Genomic DNA, 18,306 nt, shown 5'->3' with positions numbered 1-18,306 from the left:
CTCTGAGCCCTGGCTCACCTGGCTTGCTCTGGGAAGGACCTGGATGGTGGCACCTGGGGTTCCAGCCTGGGTTTGGTCCTGTGTGTGGGGGGTGGGGGAACCAAGAGAGGAGGCAGCGAGGGAGGTTCTTCTGCACAGGGGAACACTTAGGCCTTCCCAGCATGTGAGACCCAGGGTCCAGCTGAACAACTGTGTTACAGGCAGGACAGGGAGGCTGCCTGGGGAGAGGTGTGTGTTAATCCAAATTCGGAGGGACCCGAAATATGGAAGACAGGAACAAGGTCCATCGTTTACACATCAAAGCTTTATTGTCTAGCTTGGCCAAGCGGCGGGAACTCCGACAGAAATCTGACAGAGAGCGCACCGGCCCTTTGTTCTACTTAGTTTTTATAGTTTTGTAAGTGGGAAGTACAGAAGCAAAAATTGCAATTAGGAGTCCCTTACTGCTATTGGTTATAGTCATATGTCCTTTAACATGATAGGACCACATTCAATTTGCAAACCATACATCATTTTGGAGAAAACAAAATTTACAAGTCAACACAATGGTAGAAAGATGTCTCTTTACATATTAAAGGCTTTCCTATATTATCTAGTGTTTATCTGCTATCTCTCTGTCCAGAGTCACACACGCATTTACATAGGAGAGGTAGTTTCGGTGGGGACAAATGCCCGCAAATGGATCATTGCTATAAGAAAAGGTTTATTTTGGCTTTTCTCTTCCTGCACCTGGCTAGCCATTCACCCCTTTCCCCACAGGTGTGGTGGAATGTCTGGGAATCCATGTTTTCCTCCCCTTGCATTTACAATACAATGCCAAGGGCCATCTGGTTATGCCAATCACACAGTACAGAGACTATTCTCACAATTTCTCTGCACACCTTAACCCAAATTAATAAAATGTTCTCCAAGCCTCCTAAAATATTAATATTAATTCTGTAGCCTTTGGTACTTTACAACACCTGCGGGTGAAATGGCTCAGTGGCTCCTCAGTGTGAACTCTAGGCACCAATTCTCAGGAAGTCAATGTGTCAGGACAGACATGTTGAGTTAGATACAACCTGAACACAGGGATTTCACTCGTTCATCTACACGTTCATTTATCTAATTCACTAATAAATCAAGTAATTCAATATTACCTGGACACCTGTTTTGGTATCAGCTTGTGCTAGTTGATGTGGGGCTCCAGTGGTGATTTGGTCCCAGGCTCTGACCTTCTGCTTCTCACAACCAGTGGGGGACACAAACCACCCCTGACAATCATGACCCAGAGAGAGTAAGGCTGGGAAGGAGGGCCAAGGGCATCAAAGCTGGCTTCCTGGAGGTGGGGGAATATGAGCTGTGGTTTTAAGAATAAGCAAGAACTGTGTAGTCACAGTGGGGTTCAGCCCTGGGAGGGCAGGGTGAGGCTTGTCACCCTTATTGAGGGTCCTGGACTTCACCTGGGTGCACTGGGAGCCACAGTTGGGTCCTTAGCAGGGGATGAAAGTGGAGAGACTTGAATCTGTGGAAGAGTTCAGTGTCTGTCTCCAGTGAGGGAGGGGACAAGAGGGTTGTGACAGGAGGCAGGAGACCAGGCTGGAGGCTTCTGAAAAGTGAAGTAATTGTGCACCTCCATGGTCCTAGATTCCTGCCCTCTCCCTAGGGGGTGGGGAAAGCACGCTCTTCTGCCTGCTCCTGAGCCATCCCTCTCTTTTTTTAATTTTATTTTAATTATTTTATTTTTCTGAAGTGACAAGCAGGGAGGCAGAGAGACAGACTCCTGCATGGACATGACCAGGATCTACCCAGCATGCCCACCAGGGGGCGATGCTCTGTACATTTGAGGTATTGCTTCATTGCACCCAGAGTCATTCTAGTGCCTGAGATGGAGGCCATGGAGCCATCCTCAGTGTCTGGGTCAACTTTGCTCCAATGAAGCCTTGCTTGCTGGAGGGGAGGAGAGAGATAGAGAGAAGGGAGAGGGGGAAGGGTGGAGAAGCAGTTGGGCACTTCTCCTGTGTGCCTTGGCTGGGAATCAATCCCAGTACTTCCACACGCCGGGCCAACGCTCTACCACTGGGCCAGCATGCTGGGGCTTGAGTCATCCCTCTCTCATAGCTGCAGGGGAGGGCAGTAGTTTCCAACCTGCCAGTCCTGACACTCTCTCAGATTGTATAACCAATGAGTTAATCAAAATGGACACTTTAAAAATTAAAAGAGTTTATTGAAAATAGAATAGTACACACTGCAGAGAATGTTAACCATTTCTGGGTTATTCAATTTGCTTTTGAACTGCATATAGCCTACATAATGATACAATATCTATTTTCCTACTGGCTCATGGACAGAAAGTTAGTAAACATGGGAGTGGAAAGGCTCTGGGCACAAACTTATGTTGTTTTTCCAGACTTCACTGCTCTCTCACGTCTTCTAAAAAAAATTGGTTCAGCTCTCACGTCCTCAGTTCCAGGTGTTTCCCAGGGAGACTAAAGGTAGGCTGTGCACTCAACTCAGTGAATCTACCAAAAAAAAAAAAAAAAAAAAAAAAGCGAGGATGAACCAGGTATCAGCCAATCCCAGCAATAAACAGGTCCCCTGGGGCAGAGTTGGGGTTGGCATCTCAGGAGTGAGGAACCCAGCCCATTCCCTTGGGCTTAGATCCTTGTCTGTGTAGGTGGCTGAGTCAGAACTCGAGTGGAAAAAATGAAGGAACATTAAAAAAGAGCGAGGGTCTCGGGGTCTGTGCTGGTGTAATGGGCACTGAGGGTCCATGGACACTGCGAGCCCCTGACTCAACAGAAATGAGGCTTTGGGGAGAGACAGCCCTTGGTTGGAGTATTTCCACTTTCTCAAAGGGTCATACAGGCTATTTATATGTAGCTGTGTTCAACTTTGTGTATAAGAAGGAGTTTTTGAATTTTTATGTTTGACTCTGACAGGCTGAGCAGGGACAGGCCCAGCTGATCCTCCTGGAGGGGAGGGACAAAGAAGGAGGGGTCAGCCAGGGGCTGGGAGACAGCTGCTGCACTTCCTCACACGCCCCCGTGAGGAAAGCGGGTCCACAGTGACAGGAGGCGGCTCGCACAGGAGCTACAGGACAGCAGGCTCAAATTTGGAAACACCGGCAGGACCAGGACGCAGAGCACACTATCCCTGTAAGGAGATGGGGGGCGGGGGCAGCCAGACAGTGATGTCCAGACTGGAGAAGGATCAGCTTTGCAGAGGCCCCGCCTGCCTGCTCACCCCACTGCACTCACTTTCAGAGCACATCTCAGCTGACCACGTGCTCCCTCTTTTGTTGGCAGAACAAAGGTCCAACCCTCCACCTCAGCCTACATTCAAGAACCTACTTCTGGTCCCAGGTCCTAGGCAATAACGAACCTAAAAACAAAAAGCCGAAGTCAATATTTCCACTTCATACCTGTTTCATACAAGAATGAACCTGAACCATTGCCCTCAGGGCTGTCCCACTGCTGTTTCCAGGATCACAGATAAGCATCATTTCACATTCAGTGGTGCCTGAGTGTCATTCTGTCATCCTGTGTAAAGCACCGTACCTTGCTTCCGCGGGTTTACGTAGAGACACCAAGTCCAGATGAATTTTGAAGGGTTTTATTAAAAGAAGGAGATGTATTAATATGCAGCTACATATGACTGACACAGGGCATATCTGACCCAAATTGTGCAGCACCAAATGTATCTCAGAGGCTGGTTATATACCCTTTGACCACATACAGGTTGGGGGGGGGCATGACAGCATGACACAATCATTAACAAGCTTATAACATTTGTCTAGAGGATTTTAAAAAACGTTAAAACTGTCAAGGTAACACAATGGTGATGTCATTTTACATATCAAAATACATTCATAAACCTTTTAGTGTCTATCTCTCCTCCTTTGTCTAGAGCACTGGTAGTCAACCTGGTCCCTACTGCCCACTAGTGGGCATTCCAGCTTTCATGGTGGGCTTTAACGGAGCAACCAAAGTATAAATAAAAAGATAGATTTAACTATAGTAAGTTGTTTTATAAAGATTTATTCTGCCTGACCAGGCGGTGGCGCAGTGGATAGAGCGTCGAACTGGGATGCAGAGGACCCAGGTTGGAGACTCGGAGGTCGCCAGCTTGAGCGTGGGCTCATCTGGTTTGAGCAAAGCTCACCAGCTTGGACCCAAGGTCGCTGGCTCCAGCAAGGGGTTACTTGGTCTGCTGAAGGCCTGCGGTCAAGGCACATATGAGAAAGCAATCAATGAACAACTAAGTTGTCGCAATGAAAAACTGATGATTGATGCTTCTCATGTCTCTTTGTTCCTGTCTGTCTGTCCCTACCTATCCCTCTCTCTGACTCTCTCTCTGTAAAAAAAAAAAAAAAAAAAGATTTATTCTGCCAAACTTTGTTTGGTATGAGTCTGGCAGAGAGACTCTACTGGACTGAGAGCTCCATGGGGAAGAGGACCAGGGCTGCCTGGTCATCACTATGCTCCCAGTTGTTCCCACTGCAGAGAATGCTCAGGGTCTATAAAGCCAGTAGCCATGGCCACCATCACAGCCGCCTGGCCGGTGCAGGTTTGCATTTGATTCAGACAGATGGTAATGAAACAATGGAGCGAAGAACTGGTGGGCCATTAGCTTTAATTGTAGCTTGCAGCTGGTGGGCAAGAAATACACAAAGTGAAAAAACACTTCCCTTTCCATTCAGGGCTCCCAAAGCCACTAACTCATCCGAGTTTCCTAGAATCAAAGGTTTCTAGCTCACCAGCCTTATTCACCTCTGTTTCCCATCTCCTTCTCTCTGCACAAACTCTGCATAAACTGGCTTCTCCTTCAGCACTCCGCCATCTTGGCTGCTTCTCCTCTCCTCCACATGGCCTTTCTCCGCTCTCCCCTTTAATCTCAGGAACTGAGAGCAAGCAAGCTCCTGGTCTGCCCCATATTATAGTGTAGGAATCAAAACCTTTAATCCAATATACAAATAGAGAAGTCTCTGATACAAAGTCACTTATTTGAGGCATAATGGGATTCCTCATAAAAAGGCACCACCCCCTATCATGCAACAGTCAAGCGTGTGGGGAAAAGCTTAGTCTTAAAACTAAGCCTTAGGCTATAACAAATGACCCTGCCTGCTTACAGCCTGTCCCCCACACCCAATACAAACTATAAGCAAGCAAACATATATATCATATTTACAAACTTATTTGACCAACAGGGTCCTATATGAGTAAATCTACTGGACGCCCCATTGGCTGTATTCTCTCTGCCCAATTTTCCCAGAAACACCTGGGCATGAGGCCCCCTGCAGGTCACAGACACAGACTGGACTGGACCCAGATACTCCAAATCCCAGCAAGAGAACTTTTAACCATCCCAGGTTCAGCACCTCTGGAAAGGGCAAGTAGGTGCTGATTTCAGGCACCTTGGAACAAACCCCAGATAAGACATTCTCACAGCTCCCTGGTGGTGCTGGGAGGGTCATGACTCTGGAATGTGAAACACACAAGTGCTTGTATTTTGTAGTGTCACAGGCTTCCCTGTGCCATCAGGTGCTAAAGAGGCTGAAATTCCTCCTGGATGCAGAGGGTGTTATTCTCATCTGGCCTCAGGGAGCTCCTTTCAGTGAATTGGCACAAATTTGGTGAACTTCCTATTTTCCTAAAAAATCTCAGGTATGTGGGATGAGGCTGAGGAGGAGGGGTTAGATCCCTTACTGCAGGAGGGCCCATCCTCCAACGACTGACTGGGTGAAATAGTGCCCTAGCTCCACCTGCGGACTTTTACTTTGAAGGCTGGTCTCTGCTTCATGCAAAGGCCAATCATTACATAGCAACACCAGCATGGTCAGACAGGTCCCTTCCTCCTTCAAATGCTCTGCAGTATAGCAAGAACTTCAGAAAAAGGAAATACTCAAACTACTATAAGAGAAGGAGCTTTACTACAGAAATGGGATCTGACTAACTCCATGCAATGGACATGTTGCTGGGTCCATGCCGCACCTCAGAAATGACTTCTATCAACACCTCCAAATAGGAAATATTATTTTTTTACTAAAAAAATGTAAATGAAAACTATACACAATTCAGAATTACCCCAATATAAAGGTAATCCTGCTTTCAAATTTAAATGGAGGATTTCTAATTAGATACTAGACCTAGCTAGAAGATCTATCATGTGTGGATGCTGAGATGACTGATTTTTCCGTTTCTCAGGGGCCCGTCTGTGAAGTGGTCGGATTGTGACAGGTCTAGGTGATCTGAACTCTCCCCATTACCTGGTCTGTGCAAAGATAGGTTCGAAGTTCTCTTCCAAGAGGGTTATAGAAATACAATTAGGAGTCAATAGTAATAATAAGAGACACAGGCAGATGATGACCTTGGAGATTTCTTCAAAAATTCTTCTGAGTCATTAGGTTAACTTGGTCCTTTATTAACCTAAGGAAATAGATATACCATCCTCCTGGACATGGTATATTTTGTGAGAGAGTACACTACTAATACCAGGCTGTTGGCCAGTCATTTTTAAAGGAAAGAAAATTTGGGAAGGTACACCTATAAAAGTTGCACCTGGAGGCAAAATAATTAGCAGAAACAGTGTGGGAGGCACTGGGAGAAATGTAGGTGCAGTAGACACAGTGCAAGAGAAACAGAGACCAATACTGCTGGTCAGAAGAGTCACATCCCAGTGAGACACACCTGACCTGGCAGCCTGGATATCAGTAAACCAGCACTACTCCATCCTGGTTCCGAGAGAGTACAGTTGAGCCTTGAACAAAGTGGGTTCAAGCTTTGAGGGTCCACTTATATGCAGAATTTTTTTCTATATACAGTCAGTCCTAGTATCCCTGGGATTCCCATCTGCATACTCAACAAACCAAAGGTTTAAAATAGTAAGTATTAAAATTTGTTATTTATACTGACCAGGAGGTGGCGCAGTGGATAGAGCGTCGGACTGGGATGCAGAGGACTCAGGTTCGAGACCCCGAGGTCGCCAGCTTGAGCGCGGGTTCATCTGGTTTGAGCAAAGCTCACCAGCTTGGACCCAAGGTCACTGGCTTGTGCAAGGGGTTACTCAGTCTACTGTAGCCCCACAGTCAAAGCACATATGAGAAAGCAATCAATGAACAACTAAAGTGCCACAACAAAAAATTAATGCTTCTCATCTCTCTCCCTTCCTGTCTGTCCCTATCTAGCCCTCTCTCTGACTCTCTCTCTTTCTCTGTCAAAAAAAAAATAAAAAAATCAAACAATGAATGCAGAAATAATTAGAACAACAAATAGATATTTCTCTCTCACATTCTATCTCTCTAAAATCAATAAATAACAATTTTTTTTGACAAAGACAGATAGAGAGTCAGAGAGAAGGACAGATGGGGACAGACAGACAGGAAGGGAGAGAGATGAGAGGCATCAATTCTTTGTTGCTGCAACTTACTTTCTCATTGGTTGCTTTCTCATACGTGCCTTGACTGTGGGGCTACAGCAGACTGAGTAACCCCTTGCTCAAGCCAGCGACCTTGGGTCCAAGGTGGTGAGCTTTGCTCAAGCCAGATGAGTTTGTGCTCAAGCTGGCGACCTCAGGGTCTTGAACCTGGGTCCTCAGCATCCCAGTCTGACTCTCTATCCACTGCACCACTGCCTGGTCAGGCCACTGTTTGATTCTTTATGTATCCTGAAAGGGAAACCATACCCACAACCTTGGCCTAGTGGTACAATAACCCAACCGAGAATTAAGTCAGGGCCTGAGAGTAGGAATTTTGATCTACCCTTGGGAATCTGAGGATATGGGGGCCAACTGCATGGGTTGTCCAATGCCATGTTATATAACAGACTTGATCATCTGTGAGTTTTGATTCTCACCCTGAGTCCTAGAAACAATTCCTTCTAGATAGCAACAGACGACTGAAGTTTTGGGGGAGTCAAAAATTATGTGTGAATGTTTACTGCACATGCATCAGTGTCCTTAAACCCTGGGGTGTTCAGGGATCAACTGTAGTGCAAATGGGCAAGCATAGGAGCCAAAGAATGGCTAAGTGACTAGAACTCTACCTGACAGCTGGATTTCAGGAGTTCCTGCTGGCAGAGAGAGAGGTCATCATGAAGAACTTCACAGTCTTAGAGTGAATATTCAGGTGAAAAAAGACTTTTGAACACCTATGAAAGAATGATACAACTATCTTTGACAGAACCATTGTTACTAATTTATGCCCCCAATGCATAATGGTTAGACATCAATGCCTTTCTAGCCATAACAGTTAAATATAAAACCAAATATTTTATTTTAATCTTGTAGCACAAAAACCAAAATGTGTGATTCTACTCACAGTTTTCTTCTGGCAACGTAATCTGTCTGGACGGAAAGTAGACAAATGGTTGCTAAGGATTGTGGAAGAGGAGAATTTATAATGACTGATAACAACCATGGGATTTTTTTTGGAGATAATGAAAATTTCCGGACTTATATGGTGGTGATGGTTGTACAACATTGCAAATATATTTTAAAAGACCCCAAACCACTGGGTTATAAACATTATAAAGGTTGAAAGGATAAAAGCCTTAATATGCAAAACCATAAAAATCTTGGAAGAAAACATAAGCGGTATACTCTCAGACATCTCTCATTGCAACATTTTTGCCTATATAGCACTGTGGGCAAATGAAATAAAGGACAGTATAAACAAATTGGCACTATCAAATTTAAAAGTTTTTGCACAGCAAACAACACCATTAACAAAATAAAACATAACCAATTCACTGGGAGAACATATTCGTTGGCACATCTGATAAGGAGCTTATAACCAATATTTATAAAGAACTTTTAAAACTCAACACCAGGAAGGCAAATAATCCAATTAAAATAGATAATAGACACTTCTTCAAAGAGGATATACAGATGGCCAATAGTCTTATGACAAAATGTACAACATCACTCATCATTAGAGAAATGCAAATTAAATCCACAATGACTTATCACTTCACACATGCCAGAATGGTTCTCATTAACAAATCAACAAAGAACAAATGCTGACCAGGTGTGGAGGAAAGGAAACTATTGTGGTGCTGCATGGGAATGGCTACTTCTGCAGTCACTGAAATACCACAGTATGGCATTTCCTGAAAAAAATTAAAAATGGAAATGCCTTAATACTCAGCTATCCAACTACTAGGAATATATCCCAAGAATCCCAGAACACTAATTCAAAAGAAGATATGCACCCTATGTTCACTGCAGCATTGTTTACAATAGACAAGATCTGGAAACAGCCTACGTGTTTGTCAGAGGACGAGTGAATAAAAAGGCTGTGGTACATTTACACAACGGAACACTACACAGCCGTAAAAAGGATATCTTGCCTTTTGCAATGGCATGGGTAGAACTGGACATTATTATGCTAAGTGAAATAAGCCAGGCAGAGAAAGACAAATATCAAATGGTCTTATTTATATGTGGAATCTAATGAACACAATAAACTGAGGAACAAAATAGAGACAGAGGCAGGGTCACAGGGAACAGATGGACAGCTGTCAGAGGGAAGGGGGCAGAAGGGATGAGATCAAAGAAGAATTAGCCAAATTATACATACATATCTCATAGATACAGACAACAGGGTAGCAATTCCCAGAGGGCAATGGGGGATGGAGGGAGGGAAGGGGGCAAAGGGGGTGAAATGGGAATGGAAAGAGACTTTTCATGAGGCGTGGGGGGCACAATATGGAGTTAGAGGTTGTTATATTTATTGGGACACTTGAAACCTTGTTAACAAAATGCATTAAAAAAGACTTTAAAAGCAAAAAACAATGTTGAAAGGGTGATTGTATGTTTTGCAACTGTTTTAGCAACAAAGAAATAAAAATTTAAAAATCTGAGCAATGAAACAAAACAAAAACCCAGTCCCAGAAGTATTAGGTAAATGGCACTGTCATCCAAGTCTCTTGGAGTGGGACAAGCCTATAACACTTTAGTGGCCTTGCAGGAAAACTCAGCCAATGTGAGCGCACACACACATTCTTAACAACCTGGTCCTGCGTTGTAGGACTGGACAGGGAAACATGTAGAAATTAAACACTGTCACTGTAATAAATTCAATTTAAAAAAAGACCTGTTTCATGGTGTGTGTACATTTTTATATTCTAGTTTCTTTTCTTTAACATTATATTGTTAGCATTTCCTCATACCATTAAAATATCTTTGAACTTTCTTCAAAGGAAGTTGGCTAAATGATTCTTGTTACAGTCAGATACTGTGATAGTACTATGCCATTAGAAAGTCTGAGATGGCTTTATGGTATCTCATAATAAAATCTTTCAAATTATTATATAAAAAACCTAGTGTGGTATTTATATATGTAAGTCAAAACAAACAGCAAAATGTTTCTTTTCCAACAAGCACTTACATGATATTCAACATATGTCAGGCATTGTTTATAATTCTTTAAAAATAAAGATTCATTCTCTCCTTCTTTCTCTATCTCCCCTTCTCTCCCTCCCTCCTTCCCTCTCATTCTTTTTCTCTCTCTCTAAAAAAAATCATTTTGTCTGGTCTCCATCACCATTTTACAAATCAGGAAACTGACTCACACAAGGCATCCTCTTCCAAGGTCACACAGGTAGTGGCAATATCAGGGTCTGACTGAGGTGCTCTGGCCACAGAGCACCTGCTGTTTTGTACTTCCCTCCTCCGTCATGTCCATGCTTGTGTACTTATATACACAGAAAATTTGGGAAGGTCAAACAGATTATTAAGTGTTTGCTAAGGGTAGAGTAAGAAGGACTAAGAATGAGACAGAAGCATTGCTTTTCATTTCATTTCATGCTACTAAGGTTTACAAAGAGCACTTTTTACATATGTAAAATAATGGAAACCCTCAGCTATGCCAATATGAAAAATATATAAGAATATAAAAACAGAGACATGAGTAAGAAATCATGTACTTTTATGTTCTTTCATTTCTACCATTCTTTCAAATTAAGTTGGCACTCCCTAAAATACAAACATTAAATATAAACACTAAATAAAATTAGAAAAGAAAATGATTTTTTGACCCGAATATATAAAATCTCATATTTTTTTTAGAAAAAGGAGAAATCAAATGACAAATGACAAAAACAGATATATTCAAAATTGCACTGGTCAAGAAATCTCAATTCACTATTTGACATAGGATTTCTAATGCTAAATGTTTTAAATAAATATTTTGTGGAAAATATTTTGTTTATTGAAATAAAGTTTTAATGTAAAACTCATCTAATGTACAAAAGTCTGTATATAAACATAAGTAAATGTGAAAGAAATCATGTTCCTCAACCTGAAAGCACTTCAACTTTTTGAGATCTACAGTTTAAAATTATTTGCTACACCCACACACACAGCTATACATATATTCCTAAAAAGAAACAGCAATGAAACCACTCAGATTCGTTGTCCCCCGCATTATCTCTGATTGCATCCCATCTGACTTTAGCACTGCAGATCTGCGCTCCGCATCCTGCCTCCTCCCACCGGCTCCCACCATAGCCTCGTGCCTGCCTCTGTCCGCCTCCTGGAGGACGTTCCTGTGAGGTTCTGGTCCAGGGCCCCTTACCAAAAGCCTCAACCAGCTGGGTTGAATTTCAGGTGACCCGGCGCCAGGCAGTTCCCAGAGCTCTCCACCTGAGCAGTCCTGGTTGATGTCTCACCTCCGCCTGACCCTCGGACATCCTGCCAGCCAGTCACCCCTGTCACTTACAGACCATCCTGCTGCTTGGTCACCAATCACCAGCCTCTCCACTGTTTAACCTTCCATTGTTCAGCTACCACAGCTACCACAGCTCTCCCCCTGCTGCGAGAAGTACAGCTCAACTAAGTCCTGTGCAGGCTGAGGCTCTTCATCCTCTTGCTACGGACACCACTGGGCTCTCAGCCCGTCTGTGTGCTGACATAAGAAAGTTTCTTAAGAACTCATCAGGCCTGAGAGAGGACAAGATGGCGATGGAGTAGGCAGACATACCAACTTCCATCTCCCAGAACCAAAGTGGATTACAACTTAATTTTAAGAACCATCATCTGGAAAAACCAACTTTGGACTAAACTAAGAGGACTCTTCAACCAAGAAACACTGAAGAAGCCACACTGAGACTGGTAGGAAAAGTGGAAACGCGGAGGGGGCTGCCCAGCTCCCGGGAGCTAATAGCAGCTGAGAGAGACCCCCGTGGCGGAAAGTGAGTTTAGCAGAGAGGGGAGGGTCCTGAGCCCCAAGAACAAAGCCCCAGCCTGCAGCCCCAGAGCCTAGAAGAGGCGTATGAACAGTATTTAGCTGGAAACAAGTCAGGATACTGTTTGTGAGAAAAAGACTGATTTCTCAGACCCAGGATTCTTCTTAAAGGGACTGTGCAGAAAACCTCTCTCACAACCACTCACCCGGGGCTCTGGGGGACGGGGAGAGAGGAGAGGACTGGAGCTGCGGGGAGAGAGTGTAATCTAGGAGGCACAGAGAGAAACATTTTGAGGGACAGCCATGCTAACCCCTGGGCTGAATCACTCCCCAAATCTGAAGTGAATACTTGCCCTGGAAACAACAATACCAGCAAAGGGAAGCAGGACACCAGCCAAACAAGCTCTCCCCTGGTACTTAGAGCAGAGTTGCTTAGAAGGAGGGAGCTTCCAGGACTACAGTCGTGAGTCTTAGGGTCTGAGCTGCAGCACCTCCACCCACAGGCTGAGGGCTCATTGGAGGGCGGGCAGCAGCAGGAAGCAGAAACATGGTTCTGTCGGCAAGGACAGAAGCTGGCTGGTCACAACTGAGGCCCAGGTGTGAACTCGGTCTTGCCCGGCTGGGGTTGAGGGGATGCGTGAAAGTGGTCAAGCCCAGCTGCAGGTCGCCTGCAATCCAGCCTGCGGGGGAAGGGAAGGAGCCACAGAAGGGGTGGAGATCTGCCCTTGAGCAAGGGCAAAAGAGCGCAGCGTTGCCTGGCCTGCAGAACCGAGGCTTGCGGCCTGACAAGGGAGCCAGTTCCTTCTGTGGGGGTGGAGCGAAATCCCAGAACAGGCGGAGTCCCGCGATGAAGCGTGGGCACGCAGCCCTGCCTGGCCTGTGAAGCCAAGGCTTGCAGCCATCCCGTGAGTGGGCTCCTCCTGCAGGGGTGGGGTGAAAGCCCGGAATCAAGTGGAGACCGCAGCTGAGCAAAGGTGCTCACCCCTGCCCTCAGGGCTGAGGCTCTGGCCTGGTCGCAGCACATAACCCCACCCGCGGGGGTGGGGCGAAGGCCGAGGCCACTGAGGCTTGTACACCCAAGCACATGATCACAGCCTCTCCCATGAAGGAATGGCAGAAGCCACAGCAACAGCCCCAGTGGGCTGGCACCGGGCAATGCCCATAACCTAACAGCAGCAGAGGGGGTGGCGAGCCTGCAGACAGACCACACCTAGGGAACACAGAGGCCACACCCACTGGACCCCAGTGGCCAAAACTTTCTTTTACACAGACAAAATGAAAAGGCAGAGAAATACAACACAAATGAATCAAGAGAAATCCCCAGAAAAGGACCTGAATGAGTCAGATATAACCAAATTACCAGATGCAGAGTTTAAAATAATGATTGTTAGATCAAAGATCTTAGAACAACAATAGATGGTCATTACAAACACCTAAGTAAAGAGATAGCAAATATAAAAAAGGACATTGAAATAATAAAAAAGAATCAGTCAGAAATGACAAATACAATATCAGAAATGAAGAACACAATGGAAGGAATTAAAAGCAGGATGGATGAAGCAGAGAATCAAATCAGTGAGTTAGAGGACAAGGTAAATGAAGGCATGGAAGCAGAGCAGAAAAAAGAGACTCAAAAAGTCTGTGGAAACTCTAGGAGAGCTCTGTGACAACATGAAGAGAGATAACATCTGCATCATAGGGGTTCCTGAAGAAGAGAAATAACGAGGGATAGAGACTTTGTTCAAACATATCATAGCTGAAAACTTCCCTAAATTAAGGCAAGAAAATGTCTCTCAAGTTCAAGAAGCACAGAAAACTCCATTAAAGAGAAACCCAAAGAAATCTACACCAAGACACATCATAATTAAAATACCAAAGCTAAGTGATAAAGAGAAAACATTAAAAGCTGCTAGAGAAAAAAAGGCTATCACCTACAAAGGAGCCTCCATAAAGATGACTTCTGACTTATCAACAGAAACACTTGAGGCCTTAAGGGAATGGCAAGATATATTCAAAGTAATGCAGAACAAGAGCCTACAACCAAGACTACTTTATCCAGCAAGGCTATCATTTAAAATTGAAGGAGAAATAAAAAGCTTTTCAGACAAAAACAAACAAACAAACCTCAAGGAATTCAGTACAACCAAACCAATGCTGCAAGAAACGCTAAGGGGCCTGTTGTAAACAGATCAAAGGGGGAAAAGAATATAGCAAAAGAGGAATACAGTTTTAAAGAATAAAATGGCAATAAACAACTACATATCAATAATAACCTTAAATGTAAATGGATTAAATGATCCAATAAAAAAACATAGGGTAGCTGTGTGGATAAGAAAACAGGACCCATACATATGCTCTCTACAAGAGACACACCTTAAAACAAAAGATGCATATAGACTGAAGATTAAAGGATGGAAAAAATACTTCACGCAAATGGAAATGAAAATAAGCTGGGGTAGCAATACTTATATCAGACAAAATGGACTTTAAAACAAAGGCTATGGTAAGAGATAAAGAAGTTCACTACATAATGATAAAGGGAGCAATCCAACAAGAAGATATAACCATTATAAATATCTATGCACCTAATATAGGAGCACCTAAATATATAAAGCAGAATTTGATGGATTTAAAGGGAGAAGATCAACAACAATACTATAATAGTAGGGGATTTCAATACCCCACTAACATCACTAGAGAGATACTCAAGAAAGAAAATTAACAAAGAACAGCAGACTTAAAGAACACATTAGATCAACTTGATTTAACAGATATCTTCAGAACCTTTCACCCTAAAGCAGCAGAATATACATTCTTTTCAAGTGCCCACGGTATATTCTCTAGGATAGACCACATGTTAGGGCACAAAAGCGGTCTCAACAAATTTAAGAAGATTAAAATCATACCAAGCACTTTCTCTGATCACAATGGCATGAAACTAGAAATCAACCACAATAGAAAAACGGCAAAATACTCAAACACTTGGAAACTAAATAGCATGTTATTGAATAATGAATGGGTTAACAATGAAATCAAAGAAGAAATAAAAAAATTGCTAGAAACAAACGATAATGAGCATACATCAACTAAAAATTTATGGGACACAGCAAAAGCAGTCCTGAGAGGGAAGTTTATAGCATTACAAGTCATACCTTAAGAAGCTGGAAAAAGATAAAATAAACATCTTGACCCTGCATCTGAAAGAACTAGAAAAAGAACAGCAAGTAAAGCCCAGAAGTAGTAGAAGGAAGAAAATAATAAAGATCAGAGCTTTATTGACATAGAGGCTATAGAAACAATACAGAGGATCAATGAAAGCATGAGCTGGTTCTTTGAAAAGGTAAACAAGATCGGTGAACCTTTAACCAGACTCACAAAGAAAAAAAGAGGACTCAAATAAATAAAATTAGAAATGAGAGTGGAGAAATAACAACCAACACAACAGAAATACAAAATATTGTAAGAAAATACTATGAAGAACTGTATGCCAAAAAATTAAACATCCCAGGTGAAATGGACAAATTCCTTGAAACATATCATCTTCCAAAAATCAATCTGGAAGAATCAGAAAACTTAAACAGACCGATTACAACAAAAGAGATAGAAACAGTTATCAAAAAACTCCCCCAAAATAAAACTCCTGGTCCCGATGGCTTCACTGGTGAATTCTACCAAACATTCAAATAAGAACTAACTCCTATCCTTCTCAAGCTATTTCAAAATATTCAGGAGGAAGGAACACTTCAAGTTCCTTTTATGAGGCGAGCATAATTCTGATTCCAAAACCAGGCAAAGACAACACAAAGGAAGAAAATTATAGGTCAATATCCCTGATGAATTCAGATGCTAAAATCCTCAACAAAATATTAGCAAACCGGGTCCAGCAATATATGAAAAAAAATCATACACCATGATCAAGTGGGATTTATTCTTAGGAGGCAAGGCTGGTACAATATTCACAAATCAATCAATGTGATTCATCCCATAAACAAAAGAAAGGAGAAAAACCACATGATAATTTCAATAGATGCAGAAAAAGCATTTGATAAAATCCAGCACCCATTCATGATCAAAACTCTCAGCAAAGTGGGAATACAGGGAACATACTTCAACATGATAAAGGCCATCTATGACAAACCCATAGCCAACATCATACTCAATGGGCAAAACTTAAAAGCAGTCCCCTTAAGATCAGGAACAAGGCAGGGGTGCCCCCTTTCACCACTCTTATTCATCATAGTCCTGGAATTCCTAGCCACAGCAATCAGACACAAAAAAGAAATAAAAGGCATCCAAATTGGAAAAGAAGGTATCCAAATTAAAATGTCTATATTACCCAAAGCAATTTATAAATTCAATGCAATACCAATTAAAATACCAATGACATATTTCAAAGATATAGAACATATATTCCAAAATTTTATATGGAACCAAAAGAGAACACGGATAGCCTCAGTAATCTTGAAAAGGAAGAATAAAGTGAAAGCTATCACACTTCCGGATATCAAATTATACTACAAGGCCATTGTACTCAAAACAGCCTGGTGCTGGCATGAGAACAGGCATATAGATCAATGGAACAGAACAGAGAACCCAGAAATAAACCCACACCTTTATGGACAACTGATATTTGACAAAGGAGGTAAGAGCATACAATGGAGTAAAGACAGCCTCTTCAACAAATGGTGTTGGGAAAATTGGACAGCTATCTGCAAAAAAATGAAACCAGACTACCAACTTACACCATTCACAAAAATAAACTCAAAATAGATGAAAGACTTAAATGTAAGCTGTAAAACCATAAGCATCTTAGAAGAAAACATAGGCAGTAAGCTCTCTAACATCTCTCGCAGAAATATATTTGCCGATTTATCTCCACGGGCAAGTGAAATAAAAGACAGGATAAACAAGTGGGACTATATCAAGCTAAAAAGCTTTTGCGCAGCTAAAGACAATAAATACAGAATAAAAAGACAAACTACACAATGGGAGAACATATTCAACAATACATCTGATAAGGGGTTAATAACCAAAATTTATAAAGAACCTGTAAAACTCAATACCAAAAAGACAAACAATCCAATCAAAAAATGGGCGAAAGATATGAATAGACACTTCTCCAAAGAGGACATACAGATGGCCAATAGGCATATGAAAAAATGCTCAACATCACTAATCATTAAAGAAATGCAAATTAAAATCACAATGAGATATCACCTCACACCAGTCAGAATGGCTCTCATCAACAAAACAACACAGAATAAGTGCTGGCAAGCATGTGGAGAAAAGGGAACCCTTTTGCACTGCTGGTGGGAATGCATACTGGTGTAGCCACTGTGGAAAACAGTATGGAGAGTCCTCAAAAAATTAAAAATTGAACTGCCTTTGACCCAGCTATCCCACTTTAGGAATATATCCCAAGAACACCATAGCACTGTTTCAAAAGAAGAAATGCACCCCCATGTTTATGGCAGCATTGTTCACAATAGCGAAGATCTGGAAACAGCCCAAGTGTCCGTCAGTGGATGAGTGGATTAAAAAGCTTTGGTACATATGTACTATGGAATACTACTCAGCGGTAAGAAATGATGACATCGGATCATTTACAAAAACATGGATGGACGTTGGTAACATTATATTGAGCGAAATAAGTAAATCAGAAAAAACTAAGAACTGTATGATCCCATACATAGGTGGGACATAAAAATGAGACTCAGAGACATGGACTAGAGTGTGGGAGTTTCGGGGTGGGGGGAGGAGAGGAGGGGGTTGGAGGAAGGGAGGGGCACAAAGAAAACCAGACAATTGGACTTTGGGTGATGGGAATGCAGCATAATCAAATGTCAAAATAACCTGGAGATGTTTTCTCTGAACATATGTACCCTGATTTATCAATGTCACTCCATTAAAATTAATAAAAAAAAGAGAAAAGAACTCATCAGGCCTTGTGCGTCCCTCCTGTGACCTAACAGTTCCCAAGTATCCCTTGTCACCCACAGCACCTCCCGCTTCTGAACTCCAGGTCACGATGTCGGGCTTTGTGACGCCGGACGGAGAACTTCCCGAAAGAGGAACCCCGGTTCGGGGAGGACAGTCGGGGCGTCGTGTCGTCACTGAGGGCCAGGAGAATCGGAGGACCCAGA

General features: G+C 42.8%; 1 long non-coding RNA gene across 1 annotated transcript in view; it reads right to left on the bottom strand.

The window, feature by feature from the left end:
• Window positions 1-2,185: 2,185 nt before the first annotated feature.
• LOC136397353 (uncharacterized) overlaps window positions 2,186-18,306 on the bottom strand; it is a 58,004-nt gene continuing 41,883 nt past the window's right edge. The window contains exons 2-6 of the long non-coding RNA XR_010749873.1: window positions 10,551-10,672; window positions 9,002-9,086; window positions 8,022-8,126; window positions 3,240-3,363; window positions 2,186-3,135 (exon numbers count right to left, since the gene is read on the bottom strand). This is a non-coding gene — a long non-coding RNA (uncharacterized lncRNA). The remainder of the gene's footprint in view (window positions 3,136-3,239; window positions 3,364-8,021; window positions 8,127-9,001; window positions 9,087-10,550; window positions 10,673-18,306) is intronic.

Source organism: Saccopteryx leptura, chromosome 3, assembly GCF_036850995.1.
Source record: "Saccopteryx leptura isolate mSacLep1 chromosome 3, mSacLep1_pri_phased_curated, whole genome shotgun sequence".
Classification (NCBI taxonomy): Eukaryota; Metazoa; Chordata; class Mammalia; order Chiroptera; family Emballonuridae; genus Saccopteryx; species Saccopteryx leptura.
Note: the sequence above shows the minus strand (reverse complement) of the source record. Positions and strands in the feature narration are given on the sequence as shown.